Source organism: Gallus gallus, chromosome Z (genome assembly GCF_016699485.2).
Source record: "Gallus gallus isolate bGalGal1 chromosome Z, bGalGal1.mat.broiler.GRCg7b, whole genome shotgun sequence".
Classification (NCBI taxonomy): Eukaryota; Metazoa; Chordata; class Aves; order Galliformes; family Phasianidae; genus Gallus; species Gallus gallus.
Genome location: NC_052572.1, coordinates 69,623,061 through 69,641,394, shown reverse-complemented (window position 1 = coordinate 69,641,394; position 18,334 = coordinate 69,623,061). Strand labels below are relative to the sequence as shown.

The 18,334-nt window shown below is 35.9% G+C and overlaps 1 long non-coding RNA gene and 1 other non-coding gene across 2 annotated transcripts in view; both read left to right on the top strand.

Annotated features, from left to right (window-relative positions):
• The window catches only part of LINGO2, a 318,294-nt gene that overhangs the window by 250,729 nt on the left and 49,231 nt on the right, over nt 1–18,334 (top strand). The window contains exon 4 of the transcript XR_005842969.2: nt 4,225–4,307. This is a non-coding gene — a transcript (leucine rich repeat and Ig domain containing 2). The remainder of the gene's footprint in view (nt 1–4,224; nt 4,308–18,334) is intronic.
• LOC121108451 lies at nt 6,789–14,698 on the top strand. The gene is made up of 3 exons (XR_005842970.1): nt 6,789–6,947; nt 9,024–9,138; nt 9,241–14,698. It is a non-coding gene; the product is annotated as an uncharacterized LOC121108451 (long non-coding RNA).

Below are 18,334 nucleotides of genomic sequence, written 5' to 3'. Positions count from 1 at the left end.
ACACACCACAGTAAAATAGCAGATGAATCCCAAATTAATCATATTCAGCACTAGAATATAAGATTGATAGTCATAAACAATGCAGAAAAGGAAGATGTCCTTTCACATTCTAAGTTTGATTGTACAAATAGCATAAGCTAGGTTACAGTTAGTGCTGTAATTCTTATGTAAAATATGTTATGTAAAATATGTTAGGAGAAACCTCTATCCTCTGTGTAAGCAGTCATGGTGTCTAAACTATATAATTCCCAAAGACCTCTCACACATTAGCTCTGACTGTTAGCATTCAAAACTTCTCCACATTTTTCATTTCATTTTTTTCAGTGGTTGCTCCTACAATTCAACTGCCTCCATTATGTGGCTTCACTTTATATGGCAGTAGTAAAACATCTAGGCAACTTTGTAAGGCACCTTCTTTTAGTAAGACTTTACCCTTGTGAAATGCTGCCAGTCTTCAGTATGGGTCTGTTGATGCAGGGGGAAGATTCTGTTTTCATGTTCATGGTACATATATAACTGAAATCATTACATGTGAGTTATACAAACTGATCTAAACTTTCCTGTGCATTGTTGCTATACTGTCCTGTCAAGATATATGAGGACTGCAGTAAAAATAATGCCTCCTATTTTGTTGTGTTGGCACATAATGTCACATGCAGATGTTTGTGGTATGGCAGTAGGGGTTGAACCTTCCCATCAAGATTCCATTGCGTTTTGTTGCTGTGTGACAGATGGCAGCAGAGAGGCAGTATGATGGAATGGTGTCTGACATGGAAGCATGCATGAAGTAAAAATTACACACTGAAGGTGTGTAATTAAATTCCTCCATGCAGAAAACAGTGATTCCCTTTGCTTGCTGAACATTTATGGAGACCAACCAGTGGAGCACAGTGAGGCAGTAGGTGGTGCATTTCAACAGAGATGACGGTGACATGGAAGACAAGTCCTATTCTTCATGGCTTTGAGAATTTGCTCTATCAAATAGTGTTTCTGTCTTCCTTGAATCCATTGTAATTTCTGTGGAAGTAAGTAGTAGGCATTACTTTTAGAGTGACTGACATAGCTGCATTTTTTTTAAATGCATTTTTGTAGACAGACCTCTCTGCTTAGATTGTAGATCAAGATCAAGGAATGCAGAAGGACACACTGTCCTGGTGTCTTGACTAGCTGTCCTCAGTGAAAAGCTATAACTCAGTATCTTTGTTTCTTCTTCCTTCCCAGTGAGGCAATAATTTATAATTGAGCCTACTCCAATGCCACCAAATATGAAGACTGAAATCTGCTTATTTCATGTCCCTGATTTTTCAGAATGAAAGAATGCTAACTAAGCATGTGAATAGTACTTTTCAGTCCAAAGTTACATTTTGCTTCTATGCTTTTGCTGCCATTTCTGCTATTTTATTACACTCCTATTGTCTATCAGTCCCAGTTTGTTCCTCAAAATTATTCCAACTTATTTCAGGATAAATAAAGTAATGCTCATAGCAGTAGGTTATGTTTACAAATGCCGGTCTGAGAACAATTTTTGATTATACAATTATAACTTAAATAACAGGAAGTGGAGATTGGAAGGAAGAGTTCAAATGAGGAAATAGCTAGACAAAGGTGTTCAATACCATGTTAGGTCAATCAAGTTCAAAGTTTATTTTAGCAGTAGCTCTGTACGAATACTCCAAGGGTGCAAATGATTACTCCTTGAGACTTGTAAATATTTTAGGAAGAAATATCAAAGGTCTTGTCTGCCTCATTCTCAAATCCTTAAAAACAAGTACAAGAGTTAAAATGCATCCAGTTTCCATTAATTTTCATTTTTACTCCAGGGCTGTGAAATTTGTTTTTTTCCCATCTTCCAAATTTTTAAAGCAGAATTATATAATGAAACAGGATAGTTCATTTCCCAGTGACTTTCAGGACTAAAATACATTCAAAGCATAAGTTTTTAGATAAGGCCATAATAGTTTACATATGCTGTGAAATAGAAAGTAGCCATATGCTAAAGGAGCAGTCAATTTCAATTCCTGTCAGAAAATGCGATTTCATTTTTTTACATTTACTGAGATTTATGCTGAAAAGCAAGAATAGCTCAGGAAATGGGTTGCATATCTCATAAGACAGTGTTTCCATTGAGAAATCTGGACATGTTTTGACTTAATCCTGAGTTTACAAAGGAAGTCTGAAATGTCTTGAAGCATCCAAGTCCCAGGTGGTTCTCAGTAATTAGTACAAACAAACAAGCAAACAAAAAAGTGACATAGCATAAAAAGATGTCTTTCTTCCTCTGTCATTTTCTTTCAGCTCCTCATGTAGATGAGTTATACTGCCTTAAACTCAAAGAGCAAGTCAGCTAGCAGTCTCTCCCTGACGATTCAGACCAGAGATATTCTTACATCTATCCCCATTGAACCTTCTTCTTTCTATGCAAATACTGCCCTTATCTTCGAGATATCTGTGTTAAAAGACAAACCTTTGAAAGGGTGTTAGTATAGTTAGCACAGAATTAAGGTGATGTAATTGTACATATTAAATGAGTAGTTAAGTTTGCCAATAAATTTGCTGGGATATTAGAAAAAAATAAGTCAATATGAGTTCATCCAACCCATCTGCTGGCTTTCCTCAGTGGTTCTCCAAAATATTTCACAACTCCAGTGGACATTCTTATAGCCCTTCCCAACAATAGGCCATGTGTATATAATGCAGGTTAATATTAGAGTACTCCTAAGTATTACACGTCACACAATATAATTCATCATAATATGTTATCAGGAACATTATTTAAAACAGTGCACTCTGAAAATAAAACAGAACAGTGGGGAAATTAAATAGTATCTCTTATTTATTCCAGTAATAGAATGTTCTCAAAAGCTAGTCCTGAAACAGAGAAATTATTCTCTTAGCTTTGATGCATTCTAAGTAGGTATTATTAAAAATAGATTCTTTTATAACATCAAATTATCCACTGACCTAGTAAATATCAGTCATTATAGTAAGGATAAAGTGTCTATTTTTCTGGCTTTAAAAACAGTTTGGCAGGAAAAGCTATTCTGTCATATAAATTTGGACTGGGGCAAAATTTAACTGAGTCATTGAATCTAGATATAGAAGCAATAATATCTAAAAATGGATGGATATCCAAAACATATCATGTCATAAATAACAAGATTCTGAGTGATGCCTCATTCATCTTTCATGTTTGAATTTGCATTGCATTACAAATAGCAGTAAGGTAAGAGTTTAAGACATGAGGCATATATACTGTCTTATGACAGCTAATTCCTGAAGAGGAATTCAAAACAAATAGGATGGCTTGCCCCTACTTACTTGTGTTAACTGCATAAAGTTACTTCACAGGAAAGAAATGTATCACTCAGATCATCTTAAGTGCCTTGACAATTGGATATATTACTTTTTGGTGACCTGTCCTAATTCTGTGTACCACAAGGCTTCTGTGTAAAACCAAAGTGTTTATGTTTGTTTCAAGTGAAGAATCCAAAACAGAGTTATCTTATTTTCAGAGTACCTATCTTGGTAGCAAGTCATTCTTCCTCAGGCCATACGCTAGCCTAAGTGAAAAATATGGAAACTTATTTTGATATCCTGAACTGAATATCTGAAGTGTAAGTGTAACTCTATGTATTGACTTGAAGAATGATACTACAACTGACTGTGTAACCAGAAGAAAGAGAATTTTTAGTGAAGAATTGCTGCATAGTGAATTTTGGCTCTCTGGTGTTGGAGGCCAAGCTTTTAATTTCGTTTTATTAATGCGTGACTGGAATAGTGCATTTTAAGCTCTTCCCCAGATAATACAGACTGGCAGAAATAGCAAGTAGACTTTGGAAAATAACTGAGACATTCAAGAATACATGTATTCTTACAAGCCATATCGGTTCATGTCAGGGTTTACCTCCTGCTGCATATGACTACTAGAGTTCTAAAGCTTCTATTATGATTTACTGAATTCCATAAGTAAAGGGAAGCTAAAGAGATATATTATGTAACAGATTACACTGCTTGTTTTTTGATTGCTTAGTGGCAGTTTGTGATTTGCTGTGTTCTCAGTCTTGAACACAAATATAATGAAAAGAGAATGTGAACTGTTATATTAGGCTATTGAAAGATATCTGACTGTTAATCAAATTGTTTTATCCAAAGACTTGAATGCCATTGTTTTGCTTTGTTTTTTTAGCTTTTGGGGTTTTTTTGAATTGATTTTATTTTTCCCAGGTTGATATGAAGATAATAGTCTGGAGCAGAGAAGTGGTGGAAGATTCCCACCAAAAGAGTGAGCAATGAGCCGTTTCAACTTGGTAAGTTTCTGCTAATTTCTGTGTTAATTCTTTTCTATTTTCTGATCATTCTTATGACAGTTTTTCCATCAGTGGTCTCATTTGTATTTGCTGTAACGTCTCAGCTGGTATTGATTTTTATTCTTGGTGTCTGTGTTAAACTTACAAACTTTGGCTTCTGTGTTAACAAAGCACGAGTACTCAATATCTCGTGATCCATTTGAGATGCAGTGTTGTCACGTACCAAGCATTTCCAGTCCTCAGCTGATGCAGCTACCACAGAAAATGGTTTTCTAATCCTTCAAATATGTTCACAATACTCCCAAATTTTGCCCACTCATGTCAGGACTAGATGTTGAAATGTTGAAAATTTTATAAGCCGAGTAGTTGGCTTTTAAAATCTTACTTTTTTATACTAATTGCTAAGGTTTTTTTAATAAAAAAGCACACTTCTGAATTTTAACAATATTGCTGTAGAAGTTAGAAATATGTGTTTAAAGCATTTACTTATCCTAGTCTTATTTTGAAGAATGTTTGTTTCCAGTGAGTTGCAATTTTATGATAGAGCAGTCAGTGATTATTTTTTTTCCCCTAGAAGAAAAACAGTGCAATTTTAGCAGAGGGATCTCTTTGGGGAGGAAAAGTAGTTAGAAGCATTTATGTGTAATAGTCTCTAAGACCCCCTCACAGAATAGAACTAGTCCTGATACTGTTTATAAGCTAGCACATTAGTGAAACGCACAACCTTTGAATAATAAAGTGCAGTACTGGCAAGTTGGGAGGTACTTTTAGAAATTCAAGAAGAATCCAGATGAGCTGCAGCATTTAATAGTACAACATTTCAAATTTATAACCTGAAAATATGAAAAACTGGTATTGGAATCTGACAAAGCACAAGGTATTCCTTACGGCCTAAGAGTGAATTTACAAAGATATCAAATTCACCATCAAGTAATATGTAAGGAGTTGTACTCTTCCATCAAAAAGTGTTCTCATCTCCATGTAGATATATGTGTATATATACTCATGTATATATCTGTATACAGAATTCTATTAAAAATTGATGATCTAGACCCTTTATTTAAAACAAATTCAATAGATTTTGTAGTTTGACTAATGTATCAACAGTGACAAATCATCAACTCTGTTTCACCATTATACTCACTTTGAAAATATAACAGATAATAGTGGAGAAATAAGAAACTTCAAAAATTAAGTGCATTTAATGTTTGTGATCATTGGTGGGGGATAGAGATGTAGAAATGTTAATGATAGAAAAACACAAGAAATATGACTTTATCCTTCAGGACTGAGATTTCTTTTTGTACAATAGGAATTTAACTGTTAGGTGTATCCAGGCTAAATAGTAAGTCTACCTATGCTGACTCAAACCATACCCTGTCCTATCTTCTCTTTTTGAAGCACTCAGAATCTTTTCTAGATGGGTCTCTAAAATCCCAGTTGCACTGCATGCAGGTGGTTTTGTTTCCTTCTCATAGGTTTGTGATGAAGTTGCTAATTCTGGGAACTGTGGATAATAGGAGATAGTAGTACACTTTTATTGTACTCCTTGAGATGAAGCAGGCATTTATTAGATTTATTATATTTGCTTTAATACAAAGAGGTCTGGTGAGCAATGCATTAGGCAGAGTCCTCTGAGGAGCCTGCAGAGCTGTGCTGTGAGCTATGAGCAGACTCGCACATTTCCTCAGCTCTGCTCCTGTGAGTGTCAGCACAGGGCACTTCAGCCATAGTTGTGCGATCCCAGAGTGCTCTCTCTGCACCTTCCATGCAAGACAGAGCCCTGCCACTGTCTTGTTAGCAAGGGAAACCTCGCTCCTTGACACAGAACCTGTCTCTGGGTCCATGCTCCCATCCAGCTTACCCTCTTTGCAGCCAGGACTGCTTGCCTTCAGCACAAATTACCATTGCTGAGCAGCTGTGGTTTGAATTTACCCCTTAGTCTACTATGGACTACAGCAAAGGTAGTTTTTGGTTGGTTGCATTTCCGTGATTTTTGTTCTGTAAGCTTAGACTTGCCTTGGTGCTCAGTAGGATTTTCTTGCCTTAAGGCCAGCAGTTCTTAGTCATGTTTCAGGTATCCTAAAAGTCGGGTATTTTCACCGTGTCTGAATTGCCAGTTTTCCTCTAAGCTTTTCACTCTCAGGGAAGCAAAGTACATTGTCTCTTTGAAGAAACAGGAGACTGCGGTGATTATTTTAATCAAAAGAAATGATTTTGCAAGGGTCATATTTACCTGCATCACTTTTATTTAGGGTACTTGTATTTCAGAATCATTTAGAAGACAAAATATTTTCATCTTGTATCATTTTAATCTTCTGAAAATTTTGTCTCACATGCAATTATTAGCAGTCCTGATCTAGCTGGCATTTTCCAAACCACTTCTAAGATTCCAAAATGTCTTTTGGGACCCTGTCACAGTGGCTGTGACTTGTAGCCTTTTGATGTCACAGAATGGCTTCACACGGTTACATCCCACATGCCACGTGCAACAGTACAGTGTCTTTGGACAGCATTAAATACTTACCTCTCAAGCAGATGGCCACATCGTTCATAGGACCCAGCTTGTCACAGAACAAGGATAGAAGGAACTAAGATACTGATATTTTCCCTCTGTATTATTGCAGTTCAGCAACATCAGTAGGTTTTTTCTGTCTCTTCTGTTGTTTTTTGTTTTGTTTTGTTTTGTTTGTTTGTTTTCTTACAAACTTGCCTATAGTTAGTTTAAGTTACTCCAAATTTTATTAGAATTTATTTTCTCAGTCATGTGAATCAGTTTTTCAGGGTGCAATTACTTATATATAAACTTTAGATTAGATTAGAATGTTTTTCTCTCAAACATAGAATCATCATCATACAATCATAGAATGGCCTGAGTTGAAAAGGACCACAGTGATCATCAAGTTTCAACCCCCTGCTATGTGCAGGGTCGCCAACTACCAGACCAGGCTGCCCAGAGCCACATCCAGCCTGGCCTCGAATGCCTCCAGGGAAGGGGGCATCCACAACCTCCTTGGGCAACCCAGTGCGTCACCACTCTGAGTGAAAAACTTCAGTGATGTATTGTTTCTTAGAAAACCCATTTACAGTGTTGTCAACTTCCCTTGTGATACCTTGTAACTTCCTATGGCCAGCATTTAAGAAAAACAATTGGAATGTTGTGTCAAATGCTAGCATATTTGAATTTACCCCTTCAAGACACCTCACATCATACCTACATGTTGCACTTGTGTCTATGCTGAGATTCCAAACAATGTGCAGACAAGGGATAGATAAATAAATACATTCCCGGTAGACATTTTAGAAATTTATACAGGCAAACATTTCCGTTAAACAGCTGCACGTGTTAATTAGTAAGAATAAATTATAAAATCCTGGTTACCGCCGTGTGGTCGTTGGATCCAGTTGAGTAAAGGTTTTGAAAATAATAAACATTTCTACTTTCTCTTGTGGAAAGTAGGATGAAGGTATTACTGTTGCTGCTTTAACAAGGATGACAGAGAGGAGGCACAGTGACTGTAGCACAGTTGGCATTTTATATCATTTACAAGGCTAGATAACCATTGCTAAAAGATCTTATTTATATGAATCTAGTTGTTAGGGTTTTTTTTTTTCTTTTTCATGTGAACATAGCATGACTTACTCTAACTACTTTTCACTTACACCCGGCATATCTGGTATATCCTCCGTATCTGGAAATCCCGTGGGAATGATGGTACAGGTTGAATCATACCATTTCCATTTTCTAGAGCAGTGGTCTGCAAACTTCTTTGATCATCCACTCCTATCAGTTATTCTTTGTTTGTTTCTTAGCATAAACCCTCCCCAACGCATGCATATTTATTTATTTAGAAATTATATACATGCATTACTGAATTTATGTTTTCTTCCTGCATTCAGTGGATTGTCTTGCTCATAGTGCACTGTGAAGGCACTTCACTTCAGAGAGCACTGTTCAAGAGAAGGCTGGAAAATATTATCAGAGTAGACAAGTCATATTTACCATTCTTTGGGTGCCCTATGTATGTGAGTTATTGAGAATCCTATATAATTTTGGGAACTTCCAGGATGCTTCAGGAAGTTACTGCTTTTAGTTGGAGAGTGCATCCTCTAAACACATCTGCTGCAATGAACTATCCCATCAATTTTAATATTGTAGGGGGCAAAAGTGCTGGATTAGTTCAATTAGTGTACTGTAGTACAGACTAGGCATGCATACAAAATATATTATTGTTGTACAGCATTGAGGGTGAGGATCCTTGTAGTTTGTCAATAACATGAAAAAGGGAAAACAACACACTCTTCTTCAATTTTGTGTTGTTATATTTAGATGTCCTCTTACTCCAGGTTGGCAGTCCAGGTGAATATGCTCAGATAGCTTTTTCTGTGATGTCAGGATTGTCTAAAACAAGAAAGCTGGAGCACTATAATGATACATCTGACATCTGTATTTATTTCTGTAGTCATGTATGGTCTCTTTCCACTGACCTAGTTATCATGGGTGTCCTTAATATAGATGTGAAGTGATATCATTCTACTAAGTAAGAAACAGATGTTTCATTGGCCCTTCAAAAGTGGCAAACACAAGCCCTCACATGTTTTCATTTTATTAAAAGATAATTGGGAAAGATTGAACTGTAAAAACTACTGAGGGAAAAGAAACAGAAGTTTTAATAGCTGTCATTGGTTAAGAGCTTTGTCTTCACTTTGGAACAGAGGAAGAGAACTGTGGGGAAAAAATGAGAAACATGAAAGAGAGAGAAGAGCTTTCATCCTCAGAACAAGAAACAGACTCAGGAAACTCCCAAGGCTAACTAAAACTGAAATGAAGGTATCAGCAATCAGCCTACAAATTGTATGAAATCATGGATCAGCTAGGAAAAAAATACTTGCTGAAACATAACCATTGTGGTCATTTCTTATTTTTTTTCAGAACTGTTTTCAGACTTCTAATCAAAAAAAAAGGAAGCATTTACTTCACAAGGTTGAAACTTTTGTTCTTAAGTTAGGCTACTGTTTAAAGTTAATTAACAAGATAATGGTAGGTCAATATTAAGTAAGGAATTCATGTAAATGGGAATTCCCTAGCAGTGGGTACTCGTGTGTGATCCCAAGTAATCTGCAAAAATGCTTTTCAGTGTTGGGTTTTTATATGCTAGGGAAAAGAGGAGAAGCTTCCAAAGCTGTTTCAAGAAGAGCAGACAGTAAGGAGGTAGACCACAATGTTGTACTTTTTCACAGTGGATATGTGTGTGTTCTAAAACCTATAAAGCAGAAAAGTCAAGTGAAGGCAGATTTGCCTCCTCTGGAAACCCTTCCAGAGAAACTGGTGGCTTTCAGCATATTGCAAACAGAGCTTGAGCAGGCTTTAGGGTAAAAGTAGACACCTTTATTAACTTTGTAATGTGCAGTTAATTTCTCTAATCCTTATTGCCGTTGCTGGTGAAGTAGATCCTGTACGGAAGTTTTTGTAACCTGCTACAAGAATGCAGCAAAAGAAGTAAGGTGACACAGGTGAAATTCTGTCCAAAGTATATTTGGAGTACTAAACAACCAACTGTATGCATTGCGAAATGTTATTTACTTTCTTCTCAGCACAATGCAGTTTAACTACAGTACAATGTTAATAATAGGCCTCAAAACATTGATAATGTAAGGTGATTACTGGCCACACTCTCCTGATATTTGATCAGTGATCTAAAAACTAGGTTTCTCCACTTAAAGCAAAATATTTGAAATATTCACTTCCAGTTCCATTGTGAATATAGGACAAAAAATGTTGAAGAAGTTATAGCAGTGACTTGACAGTAAAAAAAAAATTCTGTAAAATTGTGTTTTGCCGAGATATGAATCCAAGTAAAGATCATAGATTTCTTATGCAGTGTACAGAAAATGCTGCACACATTTTTAAAGTTTGTTTTAGAACAGTAGGTTAACAGTGTACATACCCAGCCCTTCACCCAGTCAAAATCAAAACACCTGGAACATTTGATGCTCATGGTGTGGACAAGTCTGCTATTAAAAATAATGCATTTACAGCTGAGAGAATAGTAAAATAATAATAATAATAATAATAAAATCAGTGAAAAATAAAAAGGAAGAAAGACTAAGTAGATAAAATAGAATAAAATAAAAAAAAAAACTAACTTTTATACAGGACAATGAATTAATTAAGGGATTCAGACCTGGGAGATTATCAATGGAGTGAAAGCAGTTCACATGTTCTTAGGTACTAAGATTTTACACAGTGTAGGTGTTAAAATGAGAACTGTTGATTAGCTAATTGACATCTTTGATTTTGGATACAAATATTTGAAAATCTGTTTCTATACACTGGCCAGAATCCTCTTGCAAATTGAGCTGAAAATGCAACTCCAAACTTTTACAACTCCCTCTCATTCTGTTTTCATTCAGGTTCTTAATATCATCTTTTCCAAAGGCAGTTTGCATTAGCTTTAAAAGTTACCAGTGTAATTATTTTAGTTTACAGTTATACTTGTTTGTTGTTGTACTTAAAGGAAAACAAGGATGACCGAATGGATGTAATTTCTTTTCCATTTGCCAGAGCAGAAAAATAGAGCGCTGCCTTAATGTCAGAGGTACAAGGATCAAAGCAATAATTCATCCCTGATATAGCTTTCCAGAAGTCAAACGAATTGCATCAGAGATAAATCTGGCCAATTACTATTTCAAGGAAAGATGGGGTAATTTGATTAAAGAGCTATCCAACACCCCAAAAGTGATTAATTACTGAAAAAGTACTAATCTTAAAAGCATTGCTTCCAATAGGTCATGGAATATGTAGAAAGTATTACTAATGACCTCTTAAGCTTTTACTTTTAGCTACTTCAAAATACCATGTAATTTCTCTCACTTATCTTTTCAGTTCCTGCCGGTATGAATAAGTGGTGATTCTTTTTCCTGACCTTGATCTTCTGTTGGCATTCATGAAACACCTATCATATAATAAGGAATTCATTTGCACTTGTAATGCTGATTTATAGTCATTAGTTTTTTTGCTGTCAGTGTGTTCTTAAACATGTTAATTGGAATGGGGAAAAAAAAAAAGGTGATCTGGGGAAACTCTATCAGTAAACGCTATAATTGAGTAGAACGTTTTATTTGTTTTCGGAGCGTAGATATCTACTCTCAGTTTCATAACAATTTATTCAACTGTGCTATAATATTAGGCATTCACAGAAGAAGTGACAGCATTTCATCTTAAAATATATCTGTGGTCTTTTTCCCAACATACAAAGAAGTTATATGGCATTACTCCAGCAGGCTTCTTCTTGTCTGTTTATTCCACACTTCCGTACTGTTAAAATAGAAGTAGTAAAGCTAGCTGTCTTCCCGCAGGTACAGATAATGTTTCATAAGCATCATTTCCATAGGGAAAGATCTTGTCATAGAAAGTGCTGTGCTGAGATGTGTTTTTATTTATACTTTGGCTTTTTTGTCTCATTCTAATTTAAAATGTTCTGTTAGTATAAAAGTTTTTCCCAGGACCAAGTGCTGCCGGGGTTCGTTTGAGTAATTTGCAATTTTGTCCTGGCTTCCAGTGCGATAAAGTGTAAATGTGTCTGCTTTTCTCAGCTAAAAAGAACAGATAAGTCTACTTGACTATTACTGCACTAATTATATGAAGGTTTGTCTTCAAAATCTGTTTCATGTTTATTCAAGGCTAGAATCTGATACCTAACTTCATGTTCAAGAGTATTTTATTCCCAGATAAGTAAACTGAATGGTGTAAAGTACAAATGCATTCCTCTTCACATCTACAAATTATGTTTTAAAGTTTTTTTTTCATTATAGCAGGTACAAAACCCAACTTTTAGCACATTATGCCTATATACAGCTTGTATAAGTTATCCGTTTAAATATCTTCTGAGAAGCTAAGGCAATATAGGTGAGTAGCTCTCCCATCCTATCATTTAATGCACATCTCTAGGACTTTTCAGTCATATTTTCAAGTTCAGAAGTAGATCTGAAGACTCCCTTGCTTTCTCAAATTCTTCATTATTTCTGTCTTATTTTTATCAGTTTTCTCTAGCTCTTTCTGAGTCATCTCTTTGGCAGAGAAAGTTTTATAAGATCATTGAGGGACAGACTGCTCTCTCATAGGTTAGTTTGGTAGGCTGTTAAAAAGGTGGGTTTTTTTTAAAAAAAAAAAGCTTTGCAAACAGTGGGTGTGGGTGGGTGAAGAAGTCATGAAAGACAGAGGGAGTTCAGAAAGTAGGGCAGTTCAGGAGCTCAGAAAGTAGAAAATGGTGGAGAAGGAGGAGGAAGTAGAACAGAGTAAAGCTGAAACAAGTATAAGGACTAGACTGATAAAAATGATGCAAAGGTAGTGAGTAAGGAAGAGAGGAAAATCTTAAGTTAGATGGCATGTAGTATGCCTTGAGTGTCTGGTTAGTCCTGCATATTCACATCTACAGCTGTGCTATCGATCTTATCATATCTTAAACCAGCTTCAATTCTGTAGCAGCATTTATCTACTCTCATTAAAAAACAGGTCCAAAATCACAGTGTCCACCACCGACCTTTTGCTGAAACTGTAAGTTAACAAAGAAGACATGTCAGCATTGCCTTCCCCCGATGTCATAAATGTATGATTATCTTTCCACCAATAAATATCTTCAGTTGTGGAACACCATGCAGATGTGTTGTTATTAAGTGTATCTGATATTAGTTCCTGGCCTTTTTGTTCAACTGGTGCTGTTTTTGAAGGGAGATTTTGTGGTGATTACATGATAGGACAGTGAGCTAGATTTCCTGAGATTTCCATCAGACTGTGGAGCAGTTATTAAGAGACTGTAATCTGAAGCATTAACAGCCCAGAAATACAGAGGTAACAATCTTTGTCTTAAAAGCCCACTGAGAGTTGCAGTTCATGCAATGTTCTTTGTCTCTTTCATCATCCTTTTATATGCAGGGAGTGCAGGTTGCTAAATTTTCAGAGCCTTTTGTGTCGATCTCTTCCTCCAAAAGGCCTTAATTAAAGCTCTGTGGAAGTAATGTGATTCAGGTAAACTTTTATTCTACCTTTAAGAATTCCTCCATATTTTGCAGGATTTGATTTAAGCCATCTAACCATGTTCACATGCTTCAGTATTTAGTTGAATTGCGTGCAGACTTCACCTGGCTTGGAGAAGTTTTAACCAATTAATTATATTCAGATATATATTCAGATTATATTCAGCAGTGCCTGAAGGGCAGAATATCCCTTAAGAGAATCAAGTGTCCAAAGTTTATTTTTCTAATGCATATTTTCTAAGTAGGAAGCTTTCTATCTTGCGAAATTGCAAAACCTTTTTGCTCCCTAATCTGGTATCATTTTTGTCAGAAGTATGCTTAGTAATAAAGTAGAGGCAGGCAGCTCAGCACCACACAGCTGTTCACTTACTCCCCTTTCCCAGAGGATGGAGAAGAGAGTTGGTTAAAAAAAGAAAAGGAAAAAAAAAAAAAAAAAAAAACATGGAGATAAAAATAAATACTAGGACAGAAAAGGAAGAGAAAAGGAACATAATAGTAATTATAATATAGTACATATGTAGAAAATAAGCAATGCAATTGAGTAGCAACTGCTTGCACAGCCAACTCCCTGTGACTTTATAGTTTTCATATTGTGTCGTATAGTATGGGACAGTCCTTTAGCAAGTTTAGGTCAGCTGTCCTGGTTCTGTCCACTTCCAGCTCCTTATGCTCCCCTAGCCCCCGTGCTGGCAAAACAGTACAAGAAGCTGAGAAGCTGAAACATGCTTGACCCAGTGCAGCACTGCTGCAACAACTAAACCATTGGTATGTTACCAACATTGTTTTTCTTCTAAAGTCAAAAAGTAGCATCATGCATCATGCCAGATGCTATGAAGAAAAAAATCAACTCTATCCCAGCTGAAACCAGGACAAATAAGAACAGCTTGAGGTAAGATTCACCTAGCCATTTAGCTGTTTGATACATGGAAGAGTGCAAATCTGAACATATGAAGCAGTAGGTTAGGGTCCACAATCTCATTTCTGAATTTAATGTCCACGGTGTAAAGGTGCAAGTTCAGTAACTTCCAGTTTATTATGTTGTATTTTACAGTTACTGATGCTAAACATATAGGTCTAATGGTTGTATGCTTGAATGACTTTTGAAATACTAATACCAACAAAAAATAAGGCCACCCTGTATAGATTTTATGTAGTTCTGAGGCAGTGCATCACTCATTCTGGTACAAGTCATTTGAATATATATAGAAAAACAAAGTCCTGAGAGACTTTTATATTAAAAAAATATTTTTAAATTTGAGACTTCAGACATGTGCTGCATGAGCCAAGTTTAAGGGTGATTTACTGTTCTTTCAGAACATGCTTATCAGTTCATAAATTTATGGTACAACAGCTTTCCCAACAGATTTCTCCCTACCTAGAGGAAATCCCCCCCAAAAAACACTGCTCACAATCTGTAATTATGGTCCTCTTTGTAATTTTCCATGTAAAATATTCTTTTCTAAATACATCTGTTGTACCTGCCTAGATAGTTAATTCTTTTCAAACAGAATGCTTAGCTGAGTTATTAATCAAAATCTATGCCTACAGCAACCATTTCTACAAGAAAATAAAATAAAAAGTAATAAAAGTACAAATGAAAAGGAAGCTGTAATATAGAAACCGTACACAGTGTTGATCCTTTTGATTCTACCTGACAGGAAAAGGTTTTATTCTCAGCACTAATATATAAATTAGTTCTCTGGATATAAAGATGGTAGTATTGAAGGCAATTGCTGACAACAGTAAAGATTTAAGTTGATATTTCATAATTTAAGATGCTTAATTTATCTTTAGGTTGAGGCTATTATTCAGTAGTTATATATTTCTGTATATAAAACATTTTAATTAAAGTAACTTTCTAGTTTACTGGCACATAGCTTAGTACTAGAGCTGGTTTGTTCTTTGTTGAAGAGACACAAAGTACTTTCCAGCTGATAGATGTATTTGTATAAAGAAGGGAAATATGTTTCCATCTTGATGATAAACAAGTCTATCTGTCTGTTCACGGCCAAAATATTACTTCCACTAGTTGGTGTTTTCCATCAATTTTGCATGGAAAAGCAGCACCATAAGGTATTTGCCCAAGGTAGATAGAATTAGAAAATAAATTGAGAGATTTTGCAATGTATACTCCCGGATAGAGAAGAAAGGTGGCTTGGATTAAGCACTCTTTAAGGAGAGATTCAGAATCAATTTAATAAGTATTTTCTACGATGTATCTCTTTCGATTTTTACCATTTGAAAGAATAGTATGTAATTTTTCTGTTGTGATTTTTTTTTTTCTAACAGTCATGGAAATGCAATTAATAGCAAATGTGTTTTGTCCTGATCCTTTGCCCTCCCTTCCATAAAAAGCTCCATGAGTGCTTTATTTCTATCATATTGTTCCTACAGCATACTGCTGTAAAGACTAAGGGAGAACAAGAAACTTGAGGCTGCCATCCATATGAATAAGCAGAGTGAAAGTCATTGAAGTTACATCACTACTGCATAAATGGAAACACGAGTGAGTAAACAGAGAGAACCATCTCAGCAGCGGGGAGAGCTCAGGTATCTGTGTGCTTAGGACAGTCCAGCAGGAAGGAGAGAATACGTTTTCAGGTACCCCTCACCTGTTTGGGCTTAGGACTTATATTACAGGATACTTTTGCTTACTTACAGGACACTTTTGCTAGACAGAAAGTCTGAGAAGATGCGGGTTGATGAGAGGAATGTTTTCACCAGGTGCTGGAATCCTGAAGTCCTTGATGCTGTCCATCTTTGTGCTCCTCATAGGTAGTAGACATGCATTCAGCAAGTTCCCTGAGACATTTTTTTTTTTAGTATTCTCAGTATTAAAACTGCAAGTAGTGAGTGCCTCCCTTCTTTCTGCTTTCATTTCTTGCTTTCCACTCATCTTCATTCTTTACCTCCATGGGCCTTGGCTGAAGACACAAAGCCTTAATGATGCTGCTTCTTCTAGGGAGATTCCAAGTAAAGCTTCATTTTTCTTCTATTCACATAACTTTGCTTTCAAATTTAGCTCACTTTCCTGCCAGCCACTCTTTTCTAATGGACCGTATCATAATCAAAATTACAAATACTTAGTACCTAAAAGCGAAGAAATTCATTTAGTTAATGCAGGACTAGGCAGATAATGTGTAATAATTATTGCTAATGTGTCACAAGAGGCAATAAATACAGATAGTAAGATGTACAACAGACATTTCCAGTAATGTGAAATATATCCCTTCTATCTCTTCTAGTTCATTTCAGTATGTAAATTTATCCTTTTAAGGCTATGCAGCTGTTGTCAGATTAAAAATTTATCTGCAGCCTAGTAAGATACAGCATAATTTTCCATCAATAAACTTCATAGAGAGGAAACAAACAGAATTAATAAAATTGGAATATTCATTGGAAATAATATACCACTCCTTTATGAATCTACAGATGTGTAAAACACATACACACATAACCCACATTCATGCATGCATGCATATTTGCTTTTGTGGAGGACCAGCTGCTCTCTAGGATGACGATGTGTCTTTTAGGAAGCTGATCAGAGCCCATTTTCTTCTCGGCCCATTGATTGTGTGAAATGCATCAAGCAAAACAAAGGGAGTTTGCTTCTAATTATGCATTATTATGAATTTAAAAACCAAAGTTGGAAATGTATCTCAAGTAAATGGGTGAAATCCTTTGAGGGTTTTTCACCAGCATATAATTTTATTAGAATTCATTAAATCACTGTAGAGGGGAAAGAAAGAGCGACCCCAGGGAGGGTTTTTCCTTTTAGCATTTATATTAGCTACTTTGAATTAAATACTTGAAATATTTTTGGAAGTTTTCTGCCTTGTCTTTCATAATGGTCCTAGCTTGTTATTTCATAGCAAGGCAATTCCAGTTGGTTCCAAAATGTCAGTGAAAATATTCTCATGTTCCAAGGAGATACAAGTATAGCTTTGTATGTCAACTCTGCAGTCTACTAAAATGTGTTTCAGTTCTATTTTAAAAAAATGTATTTATGTGGCAGTAAAGTAGTGAAGGACTGGAAAAAATATGTTGAATATTTGCTGCAGTTTCAAAATTAAATCCAAGTGCATGCCTTGGGATGCTAAAACTGCGAAAATTCATTAACTTCACAGGGGTATTATGCCTTTTTTCCCTCTTTGTCTTATTTCTTTGCTGCTATGACCTGACAAATCTTAAAATTTGTGTAAGTTCTATGTGCTCTCACTATTTTTTTACTGTATTTTTTCATTTGCTTCTGTACTGAATTGTAATTCCCCTGGAACCAAGTGCTACTGCCTGATTCATAATGCTAATAAGTGATTGACATCTGGTGCATGTGATGCACAGATAACTCAACCCTTCTGTAATTTTCCCCCTTCTAGACAGAAAAAATATGGAAATAAGTAACCAGTGACTTAACAAAACAACTTTGGCTGAAGATTTAAGAAAGCTCTTGGTTTACTACAGAGGTGCAAAGCCACTTACATCTTTGCAATCATCTGTGTGCTGATATTCAGGAACTTTACAGGAGGTTACCTTGATTTCACAAGGCTGATGCTTTGCTAACACCCCATAGTTTCTGTTTAGCTTCCAGGAATTTCTTTAGGAAACATGGCAAGTTGTCTGACACGGTTAAAAGGGTGTGCAAGGAAATGTAGTTTTTGTATTTGTTTCTTTGTTTTAGGGAAACAAAGTTTGCCAAATATTTTGTTACACACTTGTACTCTCTTGTTACACACTTTGTACATTCTTGTTGCACACCTGAGCACCGCATTTCTTTAAATGGAAGTAAAGCATATGCACTCCTGAGGGAGTTGCTTCATTTGCTAAGTCAACCAATGACATTGTGCTAATTAATTTGATGGGACCACTTGGGGACAGGCATAAATTCATCATGCTGCAGCTATTGGCGTGCCCACACTCAGTATGTTTATTTGGTACAAGCTGGAGATGAAAGTAGTCATATCAATTCAGCATAAATGGGAAAAAAAGTCATC